This window comes from Equus quagga, chromosome 12 (assembly GCF_021613505.1).
Source record: "Equus quagga isolate Etosha38 chromosome 12, UCLA_HA_Equagga_1.0, whole genome shotgun sequence".
NCBI classification, from domain to species: Eukaryota; Metazoa; Chordata; class Mammalia; order Perissodactyla; family Equidae; genus Equus; species Equus quagga.
In genome coordinates this window covers 21,919,919-21,944,053 of record NC_060278.1, presented here as the reverse complement: position 1 = coordinate 21,944,053, position 24,135 = coordinate 21,919,919, and the positions used below count along the sequence as shown (strand labels likewise).

At 43.9% G+C, this 24,135-nt stretch overlaps 1 protein-coding gene across 13 annotated transcripts in view; it reads left to right on the top strand.

The window, feature by feature from the left end:
* Positions 1–24,135, top strand: part of CELF2 (CUGBP Elav-like family member 2) — a 507,313-nt gene that overhangs the window by 397,004 nt on the left and 86,174 nt on the right. The window lies entirely within an intron of this gene.

The following is a 24,135-nucleotide window of genomic DNA, read 5'->3' as shown; positions in this document are numbered from 1 at the left end:
CTCTGGGAGAGAGAATTTACCTATGTGGGTAGGCACTATCCTCCTAGGTGGCCTTTAACTCAACTCTCCATAGAATTGTCCCCCTGTGTCCTTTAATAGTGGAATGCTAGGGTTTAATATTCTTTCAGTAGAACAGCTTGGTTCTCCCTGGGACCAAATTCAATTTGCCCATTGTAATGCATTTTGAGGTACTCATTTTCTTTGAACCACCTCTTCTAATTATTAATATGTATTTAATGCCTTTGTTCTCAGAGCCATGATGATTATTTTATCATCATCATCATCATCAATTTCTGTCATAAAATCTCTCAAACCCCATCTCATCGTATCATGGAAATTTTCCCCCAAACCATCCCATTTGAATCAAAGCCTAACTAAGCCAACCTAAAGTTTTTTTCTCAGATGCCTTTTATTTAAAATTGTTAGGAAAAAACAGCCAAGACAATTGTACAAACAGGTTTGAATCCTCAAAATTGTGTATCATAGAACCCACAGAATATTTACACGCTCATTCAACAAATATTGATTGAATTTTTGCTGTTTGCCAGGCACTGTTCTAGATATCAGGGAATACAGTAGCAGTCATGCCATTCGTAACTGAATCACCAAAGGACAAAGCCAGCCACTGTGCCTTTGCATGGTTAATGGTTAAGAAATAGCTCTTGGATATTTATGGGTTCATTTTATAAAATATTCCCAGGGGAGTCAAGTTTTATTCTAAAAATGGTCATTCTGCCCACACATATTTCAAATGTTCCAAAATCTATGAATATTGATTTGTTATTACTTGTGTGTGTGATGATGTAAATTGTTTCACATACACAGATCTGTAGATTTATGTATCTTTCTATATACCTACAGATAGATATCTATTCACACACGTCCACGTGCGGATATCAGTTTGGTCAAATAAATACAGGACTACATACCTTAAAATCCCATTTTCTATTTGGCCTGCCAACACACTCTTAATTACTGTGTAGTCAACTAACTTACTTACGGCCTCATGAACTGTGTAATTCTTACGCTTGTTTGTTTGCCTTTTGCTTTGGATTAGGATCATGGCTAGTTCACAGTGTGTGCGAGGGCACTTGAGAACTGTCATTTAATGATGATAATCCCCGCCTTCCACCTTCTTAACAGAAAAGTAGGTGCTGAATGAGATAATGTATGTAAAGCTTTCTGAGTCTCTGAAGAAATGTGCTTAGAAGACATTGTTTCTACTTGACAGTTTCTGGAGGTGTGAACTCTCCTTGAGTTGCAACCCAACATGGAAAATGTACTTGCTGTGGAGTGTGTAAATCAGGACATCCGTTTGGTGTATATTTGTTGTACATTCTTCAGATGTACATTTGCAGAATTTGGCTTGGGCTGAAATATTTGGCCTTATAGGATGGTCCCAAAGCAACCAATCCTCTGCTGCCTGTGTTGTTTTCATAAAACACTAAGTGTTTCAGAAATAAAAGCCAAACAAGAAGTAAGGACTTCATTTTTGAGATGACCATTAAGGACTGTGATGGAGAGCGCCAAGCTGTGGCTCTGGAGGAGCTCCTCTGGGGGGCGCAGAAGCCTTTGCCCAACCCGGGGGAGAAGGGCTGAAGGTGTGGAAGCAGCCCCAAATGGGACTCAAGCTGGTGTGGCAGGATTGCTGGCCAGCTTGTTGGTTTAGACCCAAGAGAGAAAGTTGGAGGATGGAAGAAACCCTTGGCCCAGTGGTTCCCAGTCTACAGGAAATCCCAAGGGATCTGGGAAGGTGTATTTTAGTACTTCATTAAGGCCACTGAAATTGTCTCTTTCACCCACCATAAAGTTTTACGTGCCACCTAATGGCGGGCTCTTCTACTTTGGATTAGCAGTCATTCAATTCAATAACTTTGATTGGCAGTTATTGATGTATGGCTTTGATTAGCTAAAATGAAAAGCTAGTTCCTTTAAAACTAGGGCCCACTCAATACAAGGAAGTCTATGGGAGGAAATTAATGAGGGGTCCTTAGTGGTGAAAAGTTGGAAACGACTGAGCTACGCAGCCCAGCTAGCACAGGGTTAAAACAGGGAGCAGCTACACCCTTTTTTGGTAAGAGAACTCAGTGGGAGAGCCTCACTGTTTTGTTTTGCAAACTACGTGGTCTCAACTACATACTTAATTGGTAGGACTGTGGTGAGGGCTTAGGAGAGCATGCAGGCAGGTGACCTGGCACACGTGCCTGGCCAGATTTGTAAAATTGCCCTTTGTCATTGTTTAAGGAATATGGGTATCTCATTGTTAACATGTTGAGGGCACGGTCAGATGGCATGATGGTAAAATGAAGTAATAGGTAGATTTCAGAGATAATCATTTCTCTGTGATATTTCAAGAGGAAATGGAGAATATGAAGTTCACTTTGTATAGACCTCAGTCCCAAGAGGTTGATAAGATTTCAAAAGAAGATGGTGGAGAAAAAGATTTCATGAATTTGATTAAAGGTCTAGGTGGAATTGCAGAGGAAGGGCTTATGACAGTCAAATGGAACGGAGAGAAGTTTGAAATACAGCTGGAAAATTGTCCCTGTTCTGTCTTTAGAGTATGTGGTCTCCATGAGAATCCATCACCTGAAAATATTACTGTTGGACAGAAGTTGAATCTTTCGCCCGTGAACTTGACACAGCTCGGGAAGCTCTGTCCTTGACAGTTCAGGAGACCCTATCCAGTAGAAGTGGGCTGGCCAGTTCACAGCTTCAAGCTCTAGGCCACAAAAAGGTCTATGAGGTGGGTAGGTATGGAGAGAGTGCTCCTGGGAGCCCCAAGTTTCTTCCCCACCCACTGAGACGTGGAGAGTGGCTGAGCTGGGGGAAGGGGAGACCAGGATCAGAGGGAGTCCCAGAACCCCCTGCTGGGCTAGATCTGGTCGGCTTGAGTGCAGGGGAAGCAGACTTGCCTCTAGGAGTGAGGGAGGCAGGGGTAGAAGCTTCAGGTGCCCTTTGCTTGCTTTAGCCCTAGACTGTCATTGTACACACGTGCTCAGGAAGTCTCATTAGTGATATGACATAAGCTATTAAAGTTGTTGTGATAATAAAGCAATATTCAGGACCTTATCCTTACTGTTCTCACTACCCTCAAGCCACTGAAATGAAAGGATAAATAATAAACAGTACCTGCGGGAGACTGCAGAAAGGGACACCGTGACAAATGTTCTCTTGTATACACTTCATCGTTCCTGACTGTCATTACTTCCCATCAACACTCAAAACGCACATTCGCACTGTTGTCCCCTCCTCCACCAGCACTTCAGAATGCTTCAAAGTCCTTCCTTTCTTCACCTGCCAAACGAAGTGGTTGGACTAAAGGATTCTTAGAGCCCTTTCCAACCTTGCGAAAGTGTATTTGCCTTCCATGCATTGCCCACAGTAATGTCCTAGTGAATTAAAAACTTTGTCTATCTAGGTGGGCAGGTAGATAGGTATGACTTGACTTGCTTCAGTTATTAGATAATAACTTTGTATAGACAAATCTGGACCACTCAAGGTTTGACTGTCCACTCCAAGGTTCTCTGTGCCTCTGCTTCCCTCTCCCCTCTGGTTGAGAACCAACAGGGAGCTTAACACTCTTTAATTTTTCCACCGGGGAAGAGAGAAAGGAAAGAGAAGATGACGAACTCAAGTTCGTCTAATTCCTTGCCTACAGCCTTCGTTTGACAAGTCAAGGTGCTTAACCTAATGAGGTTTCAGGATTATTGGTGGATTTCCTTTATCTGTTTGATTCCTGTCCCCAGTTAACATGGATAAGTGAGTCTCCTGTGTTTGTCGATGGCTTTATGGTGTTGTTTATTTGTTATCCCTTCTAAAAATATTTCAGGTGATGTATTGATAGCATTCACCTTGTTGTACCGAGGACACCAAGGCGCCAGAAGATTAAATTAACTTCCTGACCTCCCTTCAACAAGCAGTGACAGAACTAGAATTAGAAGTCGCTGTTGCTAAAGCTTTTAGCTGGGCCTCCTGATGGGGGATTTCGGCCTGAGGTTCACATTTTAGGGAGCGGGGAGTGTGACTCAGGAGGCCATCACAGCACTACAATAAATTCACTAGAAAAGTGACCACTGTTTATTGATTGCCCACGTCTCAGGCTCCCTATGGAGGATCTAGGACTATGCTACTTGGAATTGTCACAACAACCCGCAAGGCACCGGTCAGGTAGCCCCGTTTACCGATGAGGAAGCTGAAACACAAGAGTGACCTGTCCGGGGTTACACAGCTGGTAACTGTGGGTTGACAGACAGTCGGGTTCAAACCAGCATCTCTGGCCTCTGACGCCTGGGGACTTTCCAGGCTGCTGTTCATAGGCGGAGGCTTGTAGGCCAGGCCCTGTCGGTCCCCACTGAGGAGACCTCCAGCAGGAAGTGTGCTCAATTTCATGGCTTCATTGATAAGCTCAGAATGACACCGTTCACTCCCTTTGGAGCTGTCCTAAAACGAGTCTAAATCCTTGACTCTTCCACTACTACAACTAGCAGTGTCGCATGGTGAGCTCCTCCAAGGGGCGGAGCATCGTGCCCTGGCGCTTTGCCTGGTAGACCTACCTAGAAGTCAGCCAGGCGCCCCACCCTCCCCAACGAGTCAGTCCTGATGCCGAAGGAGCATGGATTACCGTGGTTTGCAGCTTTGCCCAATGTGAAACCATGCTCTCTTACACAGGCAGAGGTCCCTGAAAACATTGGGTGGGCGAGGCAAGGTATTTGCCTGTAACTTGGGTAGGAGGTTACTAACACCAGGCTTTCTGAGAGGGAGCTGCAGATCAAAGGCAGTCATTACTGTGAGAGGAACTGCTTTGCACAAATGATTATAAATGCAACACCTTTCTTCAGAGGAGTGTAGCTTTACCAACATCCTCTCATTAACATTCATCTTATTAGGGTGGTTTTCTTTATCTGCATCCACAGGCTTTCCGTCCCAATCCGCAATCTGCATTCTAATGTCCTGTCTCCATCCAGCTGGCCTCCCCCCTCCATCTCTCGGCTCTGCATCCATCTGTGGGGGAAGGGCCGAGTGGGGGCTGGGGCTCATCTCTGCAGATTAAGTATAAACCCTATTACTTGCTACCTGAAGCATCAAGCAATAGGACCGACAGCGGGCTGTGGCCGTGCACTAAGGTTGGGAAAGAACTGCAAGTCCCAGCCCACCCTTTGTCATCACACCCTGCTGGGTGTGATGGAAGGATTGGACTCTCTCCAGAAACAAGGACAATAAGAAACGTGCAGTGAACCCCATGGCAGGATTGTGCATGGTCCCCACAGCAGTCCCGCTGAACTGCGACTGTTGCTCTCTTGGCCACGGCCAAGTCGAGGGCCCAGAGGGGATCTTTTCCTTGAGTCCAGGGAGTCAGGTGTTCCTTCTCCCTCTGTTGCCATCCAGCCACTGCTCTGTGCTCCCCCTTTGTCAAGAGGCAAGTTAGGATCAAAGGCTGAAGTATTGACTAAGATATTAGGGTAAGTTCTGTGGTTAATTCTGTGTAGCCATCAAGTTGTGATGTCTGTGTTGACATGAACGTGGATAAGTGGATGTACTGTGGAGGCCTACACTTCCGTCACCTCTGCCGTCGTCCTGGTTGTGGGAGCAGGAGCTAGGATGCTGTATGACAACTGGTGAATGGGGTTAAACTAGGAATTCTGTGATCTCTAGGCCACCACTTCCTACATGACTGTCCTCCATCAGGAACGGGAAAGACCAAGTAAGAGCAAAGAACAGGTTCCCTGGAAATTCATTTGCCCTCTGGAAGGTTAAACTGAGTGACTGAGGGTCTGTAGGGTATACTTCAGGCAGTGAAATTCCACACTTTATGTACTTGCCCACACATACACTGCATCGTAATTCTTCAGAAGACCATATATTCAAACACATACCAGGAAACTGTGCCAGATATTGGTGCTAAGCGGTATATGGGGTCCAGTGTACAGTTGACGAACTGTCAACAAATCATGGATTGGGAAATAGAAAACTAATGGCTGTCGATACATATATATGATCTCTGGGTATAAAGTCAGCACAGTAGTTGTAGGACTCCAGAAGAAGTATGTTTCTAGCAAATTTTGGTTCTATAAACCTTTTGTCTACATGACTGATATTTTTCAATGGCTTTTAGAAGTTAGGTAATTTTAACCAAATAACAATAAATGTTCAATTAATAAAAATAATAGTCATAGTTCACATTTATTGAGTGCTGACTTGTCTTGGGCACTGTGCCAAGGGCTTTCTATACACCTGAGCTCATGTAAATAATAAAATACAAGGCAAATAATCAAAGACTGAGAAATCATTTGTTTTCCCGGTCTGGTTGCCTTCTTGATTAGAAGTCTGTCGTTTTAAACCCAAAAGAGTTAAAGTAGCTATGACTGTTAGAGAAAATTTCTCTGACAAATCAGTGAGGATCTCTTCCGGCTGGTGATGGACCTACCTGCAGCTGGATGCAGGTGTGATGTGAAAGACAGTGGTTGGCTGCTTGAGGGTTACTTACTGACATCCTCATCCATTGCTAATAACTGTTTGATGACTTACAAATATTTGTAAGCTATCATTTAAATAGGAGGAGAAGCTTTAGCCTAAATTTTGGTGAGTTCTAATATTTCTTCTGCAGCTCAGGGAGGCATTAACTATTATGACAACTCCCCAAAACATTCACGGGTACCATTGAATCATTTCTTGGAGAATGCCAATTCTTAAGTTACCTAAATTACTTCTGCATCAGAGTTGCCCAGATGTAAAACCCCTGGAGGTCATTAACAAAAACTAAATATCATCAATAAGGAAAATGAAAGCAAGAGTCACAAGTCTAGGCTATTCTGTGGCTCATTTCAGTAGATTTCTGTTTACTTGAATGTTGCTCTCTGGATCAGCCGATGAAGAGAGGGCATGTGGAGGAAAATAAACCAGATCTCATCATAGATCACAGACTAGAGAAGCTAAAAGTGCTTTTAGAAACAATGCTGTCCAACCTTCTTACTTTAAAGATGAGGAAACTGAAGCCCAGAAAGGTTAGGTAACATGCTGAAGGTCACACAGCCCCTTCGTGGTGGAGGTGGAACAGCTACTCATGTCTCCTAACTCTCAGCCTGTTGCTCATTTCAGCACTTCATGCCCCCACAATTTCTCTGCAGGATTATGCCAAACACATCCTTTTAAAGAATCAGAAATTCAGCCCAAATTACCGGTCTGTCCATGGCATTACACTCTATGATATGAGGCAACTGGACATGGTGATTCCTTTACTCGTTTCTACTTCTGAGAGAGACCCAGAGAGATAATAATAATATTCTCCCTGGCCATTTACCTAAAATGATATATGAGCTAGACGAGTTTATAAAGAATGGATGAAGAAAAAGGAAAGTCCTTAATATTTAAATCCATTTGCGTCTACAACTAGGGCAGTGATTCACAACTCCGGCTGCACAGTAGACTCACCCGGGCAGCTCTTGAAACTACGTATGCCCAGGCCACACCTCAGGCAAATTAAATGAGAATCTCTCAGGATGGGAGCCTGGCATCAGTGTTTTTAAAGCTCCCCGAGTGATTCCAGTGTTGAGCCAAGTTTGAGAACCACTGTTGGGAGAATGAATCTTCATCAATCCCAAGGGTTAGGTGCTGGTGATTAACTGGGTTCCTTCTATCACTGTTCATTGGGATGCATGGGGGTACTCTTATCTGCTGATTATCTTCCCATGAGTACAGCATAGCCTTGCTACTCAGAGTGCGGTCCATGGACCAACAGCGTTGGCATCATCTGGGAATGTGTTAGAAATGCTGAGTCTCAGGCGTCACCCCAGTTCTGCATTGAAACTAGATCCCTGGGTGACGCGTATGCCTAGGAAAGCTTGAGAAGTGCAGTTCCATGAGAACAGGCTGACCAGTGCTGTTATCCTGGGAATTGATCACAGTTCACTTTAAGACAGCTCTGAGTGTATGTGCATGCAACCACAGAATGGCTGTGTACCCTCATCTAAGTGCCAAAGAGAGCAGAGCTCCTCTGTGGGCTGAAGGTACGCTGGGGTGACCTGACCCTCTGGGACAGGTCAAGAAGGAGGTAAAGAGGGAAATGGGCCTATGAGGAGGTCTTTTGTTTTCCAGCATCCTTGTATGGGCAACTGTATTTTTCCATCCCATCAAGACTCTAAGACCTGCTGGAAAAGGTCACATGAATGAGACTTACGCAGAATTAATGCATCCCAATCTGTAAGAGGATAAGTAGAGTTGGTGCTATTTTAAGCCCAGTTTTTCTGGCCAGAATAAGCTAATTCTAAAGCAGAGGAACAATTTTCTGCCACAAAGAGTCAATCTGTAATACTCGGCAGCCCGGTCCCACCTTGCGGAAACCATAGGCGTGTAGAGTCCCTGCTGTTTCATCATTCGTGGACTTAAAATTCCTTCCCAGGAAAGCAAAGCACTTATTATCCTGTTTCTCTTGATAGCCGCAGCTTGAGAGACTTTTGCTGACAAAGACCATTTACCCACCACATGAATGCTGGGATAGAATGTGCTATCTCCTAATAAGGGATGCTGTATGTGTGTATGTTTCTGCAATTTGAGAGGCTTAAAAGGAATGTCATCTGCCCCCAGGAGTTGTAAGATTTCCCCTCAAGTGGGTTCTTGTTTTCCATCCCTACTTCTTGTGGATCTGGACATGTTTTTCACATTTTGGGTTAATCCTAATCACTTGGAGCACAGCAGACATCCTAGGTAGCGGTCCATAAGCACGGGGTCATTGGTTGCCCTAAAACTAAAACTTCCCCTGGCCAGCATTTGCCTGAGTCACAGCTGTTGCTTATCAGACCCGCATGAACTGTAGCTCATTGACCAAATAAGAAGCAGAAAGAGAACAGAGGAAGTGGAGGCGAAGTGGGGCAGGACAAGAGGTGGTGTGTGCCCAGAGAACGAACAAGTTTGGGGTGCAGTACCTGCTGATGGTGTGTTAGACCTGAACAGAAAAGGGATCCAGAAGGAGTACATCGAGTGGACGAGCAAAACAACCCAGCTTCCTCTGGAAGTGACACCAACACTTGGTGGTTTATTTTGCTCATCACAACCAAATGGCCAACTCTTGAGGGAAAAAATCCAATCCAGGGATACGTTCCATGCTCACCTTCCTCTACCTGTTTCTATATTTCAGTGTCTTATTTGAGCTGAATTAATAGATTTGGGGTTAAAAAGTAGCTTCTGCTGCTTCTAATTCTGCATTTTTGGAGATCCATACACCTTGTTTCCTCATCAGTGTTCACTGTGCCTCTGCGTCACATGGGTTGAGTCCCCTCCCGCTTGGTCTCGGAAAGAATCAGAAGTCAGTCACAGGGCAGCAGGATCCAGTGGTCACAATCAGCACGTCAGGTCATTAGAGACAATGAGCTCTAGACTCTCAAGCCAGGTGACCAACCGTGAAATCTTATTCCATGGAAAGGAGGGAAGACGATACTAAGGATGCGTCAGTCCTGGGGGCGATCTGTGGTCACACCTCCAAAGAGTGGCTTTGAGGATGTTGGCTAAGTAGAAGTATGCGTGCTGATTTTAAGGACACGCCTGTGTTGTATTTCTGTATAATTTGCTTCACAGGCAATAGCCACTCACGTTCATGGATGGGAAAAGGAAAATGGAAGACGACTTTGTATTCAAGTCAGGGAGGTCATGGGACGCGGGTCTCAAAGGCAGCTGTGCCCAGTGCCTGGTTCCCAGAATCGCATCCCAAAGTTTTGTGTGAGCCCTGACTTTCAGTCTCTTTGACAGCATTTGGTTGGACAGACATTAGAGTTTGCATTCTTTGGGGATGTTCATAGGCATTTTGTCTTGACTCTCTTCTCTGAACATGATATGCTCTTCAAGTTTTATGGTAATGCCAATATGAAATATTTCCAGTGGTAACTTCAAGAGAAAATTTAACTTAGACTTTAATAAAATTCTAAGTAATGGAAAAATAAATACACCAGCTGGCTAGGCCAAACATTGATTTAGGAAAGAGAAGCTTGGATCTGGCTTAAAGCTTGGAACATTGAAGAAACTGGATTAGAGCAAAGCTGAGTGTGGTAGAGAATGTGTAAAGATATCTCAAGTTATGTGCATTCCCAAGGCCTTCACTACACAATGAAGAGAAATTATTTACAACATACTTTCCCTCAATAAAAAGGAATTTAATGTTTTTCATAAGGTTAGCAGCAAAGAACCATGCCTTAAACATAAATGTGCCCTGAGGTTCTGTTTTCACCCCTTTATTCTCACACTGCATGATTTCCTTACGTCTCTGTCATTCCTTCTCATGGCTTCCTCTGCCTCCCATACACTACTGACTTCCAAATCTTGATCTTGAAATCAGACTTTTCTGCGAAGCCCCAAACCTAGATATCCAATCCTGTTATTGGAAAGTTCCATCCAAATGGTCCAGAGGAAATTCCAATACTAAAGTCATCTTGCCACACAAACTAGGCCCTCTTCATGTATGACCTGCCTGAGTGGATGGGTGGTCCCACCAAGACAAAAAGCTGAAACCATCCTCGACTTCTCCTCTGCCTGTACCTCCCCGTATACCCCCCTTTCTAATCAGCGAGGGCATCCTGTGCTCTACCTTTGCAGCATCTCTAGAAGTCTGCCCTCTTTGTCAGCTGGAATTTATCAGTTGTCATCACAGCCAATAAAAGCACAGAAGAGATTAGGGGATTTTTGAAGTTATCCCTGTAGTAACTGTACTCGGTAGTCCTCCAGATGCTTTCTTGAGTGGGAGGGGTTGGGTGGAATTATAGTCCCTGGGAATTACACATTACCCTCACACACCATGGGCGTGTGTGAACACTGTTGTGTTGTGTCTTATGGCAGTAACAAACGGACTAACAGCTGAGTCTAAAGGGTGAGATCCAAACTCCGTACTGTGTCCCTTCCTTTCCCTTCCGCTTCCACAATACTCTTGCTCACACACTGTATTCCAGCCATAGGACACTACATAAGTGCTGCCTTATGCTTCTAGAAAGGTAAAATTGAATATTCCTCCATTGTAATCCAGGTAGCATGTGCTGAAACTCATCCTGTCACCTGCTGTATTTTATTCCCCCTGAATGTTTACCTCTTTGTCTCTCTCATATTGAGCTCCAGATTCCTTGCGAGGAGGGAACATTCTCAGACCGCAGCATAATGCCTCACACCATAGGTGCTGCTCAACAGACGTTTGTTAAATAAATGAACTCTTAAGGATAGCTTTTATTCGTAGATACTCTCTTGATATAAAACCATCTCAAGAGTTCTTCACACACTGGTGAGCAGCGGTGGGAAGATGGTCTCAGTACTCTGATTCCCCATCTCAATCCTTTTGGTGAGGTTGGCCCCTACTCCACAAACTAGAAGCACAAGGTGAGATGTGGACTGACGCCATGTGGCGAGTTTTCTGATACCATCCTGGCTTCAAATCTGAGTTACTGAGGCTTAAAGAGGTCAAGGGGCTTGACTGTAGACACTTGCAATTGGCAAAACCAAGATTCAAACCCAGACCTTATGATTCTAACTGTGATGTTCTTTCCAGTATAAAACAAACATAAAGTAGCCAAAGTTTCCCGAGGCCTCATTCAGCACAGAGAAGTAAGAAACCATTCAAGTAGAAGGTTTGCCATTGCAGATCAAGAGCTGGTCAATGAAGGTTCTTCCTTTATTTGCTTAATATAAAATATTCCTATTTTCATATATCCCCTTTCTGAGTTTACCTTTGCCATTTAAATTTTGGTTACATGCCATATATTTAAAGGCCTAAGCCTTGAATTTGGTCTTTAGAAGACTGAGGTTCAGAATGAGGGTATTTATAGAACAATTGAGCCATCATAATTTCCCTAAGCTCTGCCAACAAGTAATTTCCAAAGTTGGTAAACGATCTCACACGTTAGAGTGGAAGGTGGAAATCAGAATGAGAAATTAAACTCAAACTCTGAAAGAATTAGCAGCCCTGAAGGGGAGAGCTGCATTTGGCAAAGTAGCAGCCAAAGTTTAGTGCTACTGCAGAAGATGAGATGAATAAATATAGCTGCTAAAAACACTATCAGATGTCTTGCTCAGATGTTTAATGGATCTACATTTTAAACATGGGTACTATGAAATAGCCCTTAGGCACTTCTGCAAACTTGCCGTCTATTTTTAGTAGGGCGTAATTTTTTTTCAGCCAGCCTCATATGTTTAAAAAAAGAGAGATTCTTCATCATTTTTGCTTAAACATGATTACGAAAGGAAAATTGCACTAGTTATCTGCTTTCATTCACTTACTCAGTACAAATCCCAAAGGCCATGGAGGTAGTTAAATAAATAAATGGAAAAGGACTACGGAGGGAGGGTGTTTATTTGTCTGTTGGAAATGAAGTTGTCATTCCTAAGCCAATCAAAGCATGCATTTTTTATGAGAGGTTGCAACTTGCAGAGAATGGAAATGTTGGACACCAATTAATAAACGTGGCTGGCGAAGCAACTCAAGCAGCTCAGGACTCGGAATTGAAGCTATCGAAAGATCGTCAGAATATGAAATTCAGTGGTGCTTTCCTGTTGATTTGATGAAATGCCTATAGCCTGTCAGAAGGTTCAAGATAAAATACGGTTGGCTTAAATTTTCCAAGGTAGTTTTGAACCAGAGGTTTTAGAGATTTGCTTGTTAGAGGGGTATTCTTGTGGTAGCTTTAGTTTGCCTTAAAGTTGAAAGGAAACTAGAGATTACTGGATACGGCATCACTCATCTTAACAGAGCACCGAAGCTGCTAAGAGGGGATGAAGTGTGCCTTGTCCTGCACACGAAATACCTATCAATTCCACAGTTGCTTCAGAAGGTAGTATTGGTTCACATGATCAAGTTAATGTTTAATTTCACTCATACGACTTGTAAATATTGTAGGCGAATTACTGGAAAGCTCTCCAAATCTCTCAAAGGAGATAACTTACATGAGTTGAACTTTTGGGGCTTTTTATGAGCCGTCTCAAAAGAAGATATTGCAGCTCCACTGCTATGCAATATACGAGTTTACACCATATGAAATTGTCACTATTCAACCATTTTTAATCTCCATAAATGGCAGTTTCACATGGTTCAATCTAATAACTTGACATATGGGTGTTTCTGTATAAGAGATATACAATGGTTATGTTGACAAAGGAAATAGTGTGTTTATGTGCATGAGGAGGGTCGTTATGCCTTTTGGTGGATGAGCATGTGGCAGAAGTTCCAGTAAGAGGGAACTGTCCAATTTGACTAGAATCGAAGAGAAATGTGGAACGATCATGAGACATAACCTTGAAAAGGTAATTTGGGCTGAAAGCATGGAATTCCTTGAAAGACAGGCCAAGGAGCTGGAATTTATTTGGCAGATAATTGAAAGTTTTCGAGCAGGGAAGAGAAATTATTGGACTTGAATTTTCAACGGATTAAAAAGGCAGTGGGATATAAGGTGGTTTGGGAGGCAAGAACCAGAAGTGGTGAGGAGGCCATTGAAGGGATCTGAGCAAGCAGGAATGAAGAGCTAATGAGGGTAGCAGCGGTGGAAATAGAAAGGACCATAAGAAGAAAAGATATATTTAACAGAGATAGATCTAAACTGAGAATTCCAAGGGGAAGAGAAGTAAGCAAATGAGGGCCCAGCCAGAGTGTTCTGTGAGAGGTCTGGGGAGGCAGACCCAGCCGCTGCTCCCACCCAAGAGATGATGCTTCGTAAGCAGCCGTCTCAGTCCAGCACTAAAATTTTCCAGTGAGTGATGGAAATTCAAGTCCAATCTGGGCAAGTTTCACTGTGCAAAGGGTATTTCCTATGGGGATGAGGCAGGGGTGTGGTTGAAAGACTCTGAGTAGAGATCATTCCTGGAAGCAGTACCAGGGATTATCAGTAACCCAGTGATGCTCTGGGAAGAAGGCGGAGAGGGCCAGGGGAGGAGGTCAGCTCACCGTTTGGCTAGGACTCCAAACTGGATACTCAGGGAGTAAACAGCCCCTGTGGACCCAGGTAGCAGGGCTGGTTTAACAAAACGGGCTTCCCCACACAGAGTGGAGCTTTGCAGGCTGTGCTGTGCCATCCACTCCCCAGCATGCACAGCTTGGTTCATCCCAATTCACTGGGTGTTGAGAACTGGGTAAGGACAACTGGCATGGAGAATGAGCCACCAGGAGCCTGGCAGACTGGGTGCTCCTTTATTCCGGGGCTGTGTGAGAACAGGGCCAAAGGTGGTCATTGCGAGCGGAGACTAATGTCAAAAGGACCATTTGTTTTTAAACGAGGCTCATTTATCTTAAAATAGGAGATTATCCTAAATTTGTGGCCCATAGAATCATAGTTTTGGAAATGTAAATGAACCGCCAGGTCGTTAAACCACTCCTGCATGGCCAGGTCAGGCATTATGATTTCAGCGTGTATTTTGCAGGGCTTACTTAGGCGGCGTGTCTAATTTAGCATCTGGGTAACATCTGGAAGAATGACTCTTAGAGCATCCATCATCGATTTTGGAAGACAGCTCCACAATCAAAAAGAAATCATGGTTAGCAAGGATATCTCTCTATTCCCACTTAGTGATAAGGGCAAATTATTACCTTTCTCTTAATTTTGGCTCATCAGTCAGTAGTGATTGTGATCTTCCAGCTGTCACATAAAATCCTCGTGTGGTCTTCTGCTGTGCTTGGAGCTGTCATAATATTGCCTCCGCAGCTCTATAATTCCACAAGCCTTTTCTTACATTGAGTCTTTCCATTTATCTCCATTTCCAAAATTGTTTTATACCCTCCAGTTTTTTGTCATTAAAACATATACGCCTAAACAGAGGATTCTAGACAAACCTAGGTACCATTTTTCAGTTTTAACTAGTTTTTGCTTTGCTTTCACCCAGTCTTTTGGGGAGCTCAACTGACTGGCTGAATTGTTTATTATATCCCCAAGACATAGTGATGGAGAGGGAAGAAATGAAATGTTATCAAAGAAATTGCTTTCTCTTCATAATAACATTGCCCAGCACAATAACAATACCTTCTACTGAAATAACAGCTAATTAGGCACCAGATCTGACTGGAGGGTTGAAAAGCACCATAGATTTACCTCTCTAAGTAATATCCTCTAATAATCCCAAGAAAAATTAAACTCAGAAAGGATTAACATTCTTATTGAATAGCAATGCTTCTAAAAGCATGACGCTCGTGCTTTGTCGTAACAATTATTTTTCATTCATGTTCTATGCCTCCTCTTTTGAGCCTATTCATTTTTCTTCTAATTTTAAGAATAAATAAAGCAAAATGGAAGTTCGTGTTGTTATTTAGTATGAAAACAGAGAACCTAATCATCGCTAATGAGTGTAATAAATGCCAGACCATAACTCCTCTTGTTTGTATGTGTTTTATATACAGAAGTTAACATAGGCTGAGTAACGAGGATGCCACGTTACACATGGGGTTGTGGAATGGTGTTTGACAGACGATTAGAGTCATCTGTCAGAAATGATGACTTAATCACCATAGCAGACTCCAAATTCCCTTATAGAATTCCACCCAGAGTAATCTCATTTTCCTGCAATATTTTATTTTATTTTTTGCCAGGACTAAATGGCTACATTGCCTGTTTTTCCCCCTCTAGTATATACCGCACGATTGTAACAGGGATGTGAACACGTCGTGTCCTTATAGCTGAGAAAGATTCCTTGGAGCTGATGAGCCAAAGCAGATGTATAATTCTGGGTTCTGTAGTTGTTTCTCCTTCCCTGGATTCTTAGTATATATGAAAAAGCTGAGAGTTGAGCAGTATAACTGTGTACTTCCCAGGTGACCAGGAAAGTCTGCTGGATATTCTCTTAACTTTCTAACAGGACCCTTACCTCTTTCCTTCAAGGAAACTCATGCTCTGTAATACAATAGCGATAACTTTCTTGAGCACTTATGGTGCCTTCAGTGTTTTAAGCACATCACCTGTATCCATGGCTATTAGGAAGAAATAGTCATTTATTTCCACTATGGTTTTTTTCCCCGGCTGTGATTTGCCACAGGAAGAGAAAGGATAACTTATGTTCCTTCTTTGTTGTCACGCTCAAATCCCCTTTTTTTTCCTTGGCTTGGATAACGTTCATAAAAATATCTGTCAGCAAATATTGGTTGAAAGTGTTCTATGCACCTCGTATGTTAACTCAATTAATGGCGATGCACAAAAACGCAGTTCGGGATAGTACCATGACCAACGCATAGATGACCCACACACTGCTTCCAACAAAGAATTCGCGTCTTCAGAGGGCAACTCTGCACTCAGTTTTCTCCACAATTTCCAAAGCAGTATTCAAGTAAACAGACATTGCACAATCGAATCATTGCACAAATACCCAGGCCTATCCAATAAGTGGTTCATACTTTGACTCATTCTATAGATTCCAATGTACTTCTTTGCACTAACAGGTTGTGAAGAAACCACAAAATGTAAGCTCAGTTAATTTCAGTGATTCAAAAATACTACTTTCTTCTCACAGAATAATTGATAGTTGATCTTGCTCATCACCAATTTGCTTCTCATTAGCTTAGGTAGAGAAGATTTCAGATAGCTTGTCCCATGAAACAAAGCTCAGGGTCTAGTTCCATTTTGTGTGTCTTATTGAGAAGAGCCAGAAGGGATCGTAGAAGAACGAGCATTGCCTCTCTGGATTGGAACATACCGTTCCTTCACGGTCAAATGGCACATGGATTGGGCTGTAGTTTCCTACCATGGCTATAAGGCTGTGGGTTTTTTTTTCTTTCAATCACTATAGCCTTTTAAGTTTTCTTTCCTGCCTTTTTCGTGGAGAAAACTCAGACAATAGTTTTTGTTCTGAGGCTAATTTAAAATATTTTATATGTGCATGTGAAATGCGTACATACTTAGGCATGTACACATGAATACTGCACACATTCATATATGAGTTTCTAATTGGAAAGAAACCTAGAGATTGAGATGGTCTTTGTGTCTAGTATGGAAGAGGAAAATTTTGGTGATTTTATAGGTTCTTAGAAACCTGAAACTCATGCAGCACAACTATCTGAATATATGCTAGGGCAGTATGGAGGAGTAGAGGTGCTTATACTCCGGCCTCAGTCCCGAGTTTGAATCCCTTCTCCACTTCTAACGTGCTATATGGCTTGGCCCAGTTATTTAATCTCTCTCTCCAGTTGGTTCCTCATAGATACCTATCTCGGGGTTGTTGTGATAATTATCACAGTTAACACATATAAAGAGCCTACAACAATGCTTGGCACAGGAAAATTGAGAGCAAAGGGACGATTTCCTCCGTTTTCACAAAAATTGCCTAAATGCTCCACTTTACTTAACAGGTATAGCTATTTTTGTCTGCATTCTTACGGAGGTGTTATTCTATTAAAGATATCTTAGCAGGTTTACCATCCTGTTACCATAAAAAAAAACATGAGAGAAATTCAAAAGTTCTTGTCAATACTGATAAGTCAACATTCCTCAGGCTACCTTTGTTTCCTCCCAGTGTCCTCTGTGCAGAATACTATAACAGTGACTCAAATGGCAAAATTCCCTTCCTAGAGAGATAAGCCAGCCTATCTAGCTTTGGAGGCTCCTTCCTGTCATAGAAGAACCCTTAACAATATTGACACTTTCATTTGACGGGATGGTTTGTCTCCAGTTGGTGGCAGTTCTGGTGAAACTTCTTTTTGCCATTTATAAAACTTTCGAGAAAAATTCAGAAGGTCTACGTGCTTTTGGTATTTCATAGTCTACTGTACAGCAAGACATACAGTATTCTGCCTGAATCATTTGCATTGTCGTGAAAGAAAAATTCCAGTTTGTCTCTACGTGGCTGGAATCCTGTAATTTTCTCATTTGGTCCATAGGTCTTTGGTGAATTCACTTCTTTCCCTCCCTTCTTTTTCTCCCTTTAAATATTTTATGGGCAGTAAGCTTATAATATGGGCCATCACGGCTGCTCTCTCAAGGGGTCACGATAGGTTTAATAATGAGATGCGTAACAGTGACTCTGTAAAACCCATTTCAGGTTAGGAATGGCATGTTTTATTGAATCTTGTGTTAAAGGTGGTTAACTCATCAGTTGGTAATGGCTGGGGTTAAACACGGCTCAACACAAGTTCTCCTCTGTGTGCGAAACCCGCCGCATCACCTTCCCCTCAACCACGTCCTTCCCCCAGGTTCCTCCCCCCAGGTCCTCCTTCCAGGCCCGGCTTGTGTTAACGTTGGCTATTTAAACTCAGAATTGTATTCATCACAGGCCTCAGGCAGAAAGGTTTGGGGGAATCACAGCCGACTTGGTCTGTAATGGGAACTCGAGAGAGTGTGGTTAGTGAATGCTGCTGCTCTGTGGCCCAGCCTCATCTCTGTCCCTGTGACACGATAGGACTCGTAATGGAGGCAGTGACAGCTGTAGCCTGGGTTATGTACAGCTCCCTATAGTGCACTTACCCCCATAGACTTTGGGTAATGGCTTTGCTCCAAATTCATATCCTCATTTTCATTTTCATGAGCCACAGCTGGGCTCTTCTGTGACGAATCGAAGGTCAACATATTCAGGAATGAGGAGCGACAGGTCCTATCAGAGATCTGCCATTCTGAAGACCAGGCATTGGAAAACCCAGTTCTGGCGCCCTATGTGTCTACCGAGGGAGAAGCAGAGGGAAGGCCAAAGGCCTCTGCCTCATTAGGAGGGAGGATAAGGGGTAGAGGCTTTATTCTGGAACGTTGGCGTGCTCCAGCACTGACAGCTTCCCACAAGACTGGAGGCATGGATGGCAGCTCTGCCTGTGTCAGAGAGGAGGAGCCTGCGTATTATGAAAACCTGGTCAGCCCCTGAAGAAGTGGCACCTCAGTGAGCTGTGATCACGGGACCCTCCTCTGAACAGGCTCCACCTTCTGTGTGTGATGCATTGCTTAATACGCAGATGGAACTGCAATTAAACAACGGATTTCTGAGAAACAGAAGGGAGGGAGGGGGGGAGTTCTTACAGTTTCCCCTTTTGTTAGGTTTCATTTGTTTTTAAACAAGTAGGACTAAATGGAGACCAAGAAGTTAACCAGTACCTTAATGCGTAGCTTGAAGCGAAAAGTTGGTCTGCAATAAAAACGAAAAAGAAATTCATGTGCAGTCATAGAGATCTTCAAGGAAATGGATTTAGAAGGCTTTCTCCATAAAAATGTGAACTTGATGAAATACATTAAGTCACATTTACTCCCATGGACCAGGATGTATTTCCAAAGTGATTGATCTTGCTATGTCCCTGGAACCAGCACTCTGCCAACAGGGAGCCTGGTTTAAGACAACTGGAGTTTGCTCCAAGGACAGCTGCCTTGAACACAGTCAGGGACGCACTGCTACCATTTCACCTGGCCTCAGGAAAACTACCCTGTGAATGTCACAGGCTGGGGTTCATGAAATTCCTGGACTTCTCCAACAGTATAGACAGATCCTGACAGTACAGGCCACTGAAGGTTTTTGCGGACACATCTAATCCTGTATCGTCCTGGAGACTCAGCTTCAGTTTAATTAATGCATGTCTCTTAGGGGACTTCTTGTAAAAATTCTTGCCGATCATGTGCTCACTCGCCATAGACAGGAGGAAGGACTAGCCTTAATCCTGACCCTGAGATTCCCTTACAACTGGTGAGACATTAGAAGATTGGAAGAGGGACTGCGTAATTCTTTGGCTCTTCCTCTGGCCACTTGCTGTCAACTGGGATCCCCAAGTGCAGAGCACAGCAGGGAGCTCCAACTCCTGTCCCATTCAACTCTGGCAGTGGAGACAGCTAGCTTCCCTAGTTGCGACAGCAGCAGTGTTGAGAAGCAACAGCTCTCACACAGGTTTCATCTTGAGTGTTTGAGGAAGGTGGCAAGGGTGTGGTCACTGGCTGCCAATCCTAGTTCCTAGGACAGTTTTAATGCAGGGTTGAGTAGACTTGCATTGATTTCTTCCTACTTGAAATTGTTCGATCCATGAATATATCCCTTACTGTGCGTCTTGTTGTGTTTAGGTATTTTGTATTTGGTGAATGATCTTGTAGACTTCTCTTGCTTGCCTCTGTTGGTTAGAATGTCATAGCATCATTCTTTAGTAACAACATAACCTATTTTCTCTTACTCCTTGCCTTCGAGTATCTCGTTCCTTCCCTGAAATCTTCACTCATGTCATGACTAGCATTAAGATTCCTTCAAGATTGGACTCCAACATGGCTTCAGCTGAGAACCTTCTCCAGGTTGCCCTTCTTTCATCCATGCTAGTATCTCTCCTCTGAGTTCCCACCCTGCACACGTCGTCCTATGGGAGATGCTTGTCTGTCTCTACCACTACATTACAAGCTCCATCACGACGAGAACTCTTTTCCGTCTATCCATGTATCCACGGCACCTACCAGAGTGGCTGGTAAAGGCAGAAATAAGTGAATGAATGAGTAGTCCTAGGAGTCATACTGGGTCAAATCTTTGAAAACATTTCCTGTTATAGGCAAAGAATCCCGCTGTTACAACTTGAAACTTTAAACTAGAACATTTGCTCCTTAAGAATAACTTCCCTCCTCCACTCGACAAATCTCCCAAAATTCTTGGAATCATGAGATTTTGAGGAAGTGAAACAACACTGTGAGAACCACTCCTCCAAACCGTTTTTTGTCTTCCTTGACATTTACATCCTGTATCTGATCAGAAATTTGTAACTCAAATGAACTACTCACAATAATGAGCCATTCCTAATACGGCGCTGATTGAACACCTCTCTCCAAGAAGGTCACAGTGCTCTACATACGTTTTCTTAATTGTCTTCAGAGGACCACCCATTCGGAACGCACCAGGATAGGTGATCCAGATCTCTGTGAAGTTGACCTTCTGGTCAACTGACCTTCTTTCCCACCTCTGGGCCCAAAAGAAAGTTCAAGTCTGCAGTGGCAATGGCTGCTTTATTACAACCCTGTGTCATTCCTGAGCCTTCTGGATAGTCTTAGGTCAGAAACTGATCCAGTTCTCTCAGCAGCTGCAAGGAAACCAAGAGTCAAGTCTTAGAGTAATACGCATCATACATGAAGTGTAATGAGAGTTTAGAGAAGGGAAGATTGCTTTCACCTAAGGGGATGTTGCAGGCGCCTTCAGTGAGGGGAGCCTGCTGCTCTTCATGGTAGTCCCACGTTGGGTGTTTGTTGGAGAAGCAATGTGGTATGGTGGAATTGACACTGGATTAAGAGCAGGGAGCTTAGATTTCTGATCCCAACTCTGCCATCAACCAGCTGTGTGTCCTTAGTGAAACTACTTATTCCCTTCAGACCTAGAAAGGAGAGCATCAGACTAAATGATTCCCGGGGCCCTTCACAGCTTTAGAGTTGAATGAATTTGACCTTGCAGCTCCCAGATTCTCCCTGCAGACCTCCACGCCCTTCACAGATAGAACCGAACGCTCATGCACTCTGCGCTCCTTTTCTCATGTCGGTCACATTTCTTCATCCTTCTATGTGCACGTCAACCACCATGATGGATCGTAAGCTCCCTGCAAGCAAGAGTCATATCCATTTCCTTTCTTTGTCCCATACATGATGTAGGCACACTTATCTCCTCTCTCCTAGACCTTTAATCTGTGCATCTCATCTGAGTCTTTTCAGCATATTAACCTGTTCAAGTCTTTCTACCTGGAAAAGAAAGACTCCTCCACCCCATCTTCCTTTAAGCTTCCTATCTTCCCCCGTTTTCAGCTAGTTGTCTTGAAATAGTTGTCTACATTTAGCATACCCTCTGTTATCTTTCCTGTTACTTCCCCACTCCCTACAAACTGGCATTCTGGCCCCCACCACCCTACAGAAACTACTTTTGATAAATTCCGTAAAGGTTTTTTTTTTTGCTGAGAAAGATTCACCCTGAGCTAACATCTGTTGCCAGTCTTCTTCTATTTTTCATGTGAGCCACCATCACAGCATGCCCACTGATAGAGGAGCAGTGTAGGTCTGTGCCCAGGAACTGAACCTGGCCCACCAAAGTGGAGTGCACCGAACTTAACCACTAGGCTACAGGGCCAGGCCCCCTAAAGAATATTTTATTGCCAAATCCAAAAGGATGCTCGAGCATTTTCACTGTGGGGCCTGGCAGCACTTGCTCTGACTACCATGTTCTTCTTGAAGCTCTCGCCACGTGGTTCTTGTGCAACAGTTGCTCCTGCTGCTCTGACTGCCCTTCCCTCTGTCCCTCTTAGGCTCCACTTTCTGATATTCTCCATGGTCTGTCCCTGGCTCTTGTCTCTCTTCAATACGTGTTCTCTCTCTGTGCGGTTTCATCCATGGCTGTGGCCTCTGCTGCCACCTCCCAGAGCAATCTTTAGAGCTTGAGACACGCATTCGCAACTCCTCTCTACATCCGCAGTCACAGCAAATGTGGCACATCCAGACCTGCTCTCATCCGTCTCCCCCAAAACTACTTTATTACATTTTCCCTATTTGGGCGATGTTCCCACAGTATGTCTAGTGGTCTCAGGCTGGGCTTCTTTCTCCTGCTCATCCCCACATCCAGCCAGTTGCCTCTTTGTACCTTCAGTTTCACATGGATGTTTGCAGTGCCCTCTTAACCATTCTCCCTGCCTCCTCCACCTCTCCTCTATAATCCATCCTCCACTGTAGCCAAAAATGACTTTCCTAGAATACAAGTTTCATGTCGTTGCCTTTGCTACTTAAATCTCCCACGCCTGACCATTGGCTTTTAGACAACCTTTCAGTGCCCTGGCGCACAAGATCCTCTGAGAGCTGGACACCCACGATCTTCGTGGCCTCTCCTCGTGTGCTTCCCCACAGACACTCTGGACCCCTTGCCAGGAGGAACTACACTCTTTCTCACCACTGTGTTTGTGTGGGATATTCCATTGGTTTCAAACGCCATCCCCTCTTCCTCTGCCAGCAAGCCCAACTTGGCCTTGAGGCCTCGAATCAGATATCACCTTTGCTGCAAAGCAGTCGCTTACCTCGCCGGGCAGAATGAAGTTCCTGCTCCCCTGGGCTCCCACAACGCCTCGTTCCTGTGTCTCCACAGCACTGACCGTATTGCTGGGGGCTGTTTACATGTCAGGCTTCCCCACCACATAGTGAGCCCCCAAAACCTCTTCACTTGGCCTTCATTCCTCAGTTCTTGGTCTCGAGCCTGGGACACAGGAGGCACTTCATACGTGTTTGCTGAATGAGTGGATGCAGGCGTGTTGGAAGGATAGCTTACTCAAGGACTTGGTCCATCTTCCTCAAACATTTATTTTTTTTTTTTTTTTTGTCATTCTCTCCCTTACCTATAGGATAGAGGCCACACTCCTTAGCCCAATTCAGGGTTCCCACAGTTTAGTTCTGCCTGCTTTTTAGGTATATGTTCCAGTCTTTTCTGAAAAGACTGGTCTACTTACTGACCCCTAAACCGGCTATTCTCATTCTAGTCTCTCCTCCACAAATGGAACATATTAATCAATGGAGTGGGAATACGAGTAGATGCCACATCTCAGGGCCTATGTTCTACGTGTAGGATCATCTTGCCTTTTAGTATAAACGAAGCAGCTCTGAATTGTTTAGCCTCTTGGCCCCTGATAGTACTTGCTGTTTCCTCTTCCTCTCGTGTTTTGAAGACCCTGGCAGGCGTCTCATGTACCTGGTCCTGACTGCCGGATAATCGTTCCCCATCATTGAAGCGCCAGAGCCAAGTACCATTCCCCTTTCATTTAAATGAGATAAAACCCAGAGCTGTGGCTTGCAAGTGCTGGAAGTCCACTGGGGAAATTAAAGGTTCAGAGAGAACGGGACCCATTATAATAAAAGCATGTGTGCAGCCAGTGATTCCTTCTACGCTGTGGCTTCTGTGTTCCTTGGGGTGAGATGAAACATGAAGCAAGCGGACCTTTGAAAGTAGTCTGAGGAATTTAGTTTAATTGGAAATGCTGGTAGCATTCTGCACGTGGAGAAAACTGCGCATCACGCACATGGAGTGATCCGCGTTGTGTAAAGAGCTGTAGAGAACCCGGTTCTGCCATATTTGGGATCTTGGCTCCACTTTGTCTCAGGTTCTTTCTGCTCCTCCATATGTGCTGAACGTGATTGGAAGGTCCCTCGCTCCCCCTATTCCTTTGTGCTTTGTGCTTAATCAAAACTATGTAATGGTGCCTAAATCAATCAACTGCTAGATCTTCAGATTACCCGTAACTATGAGACC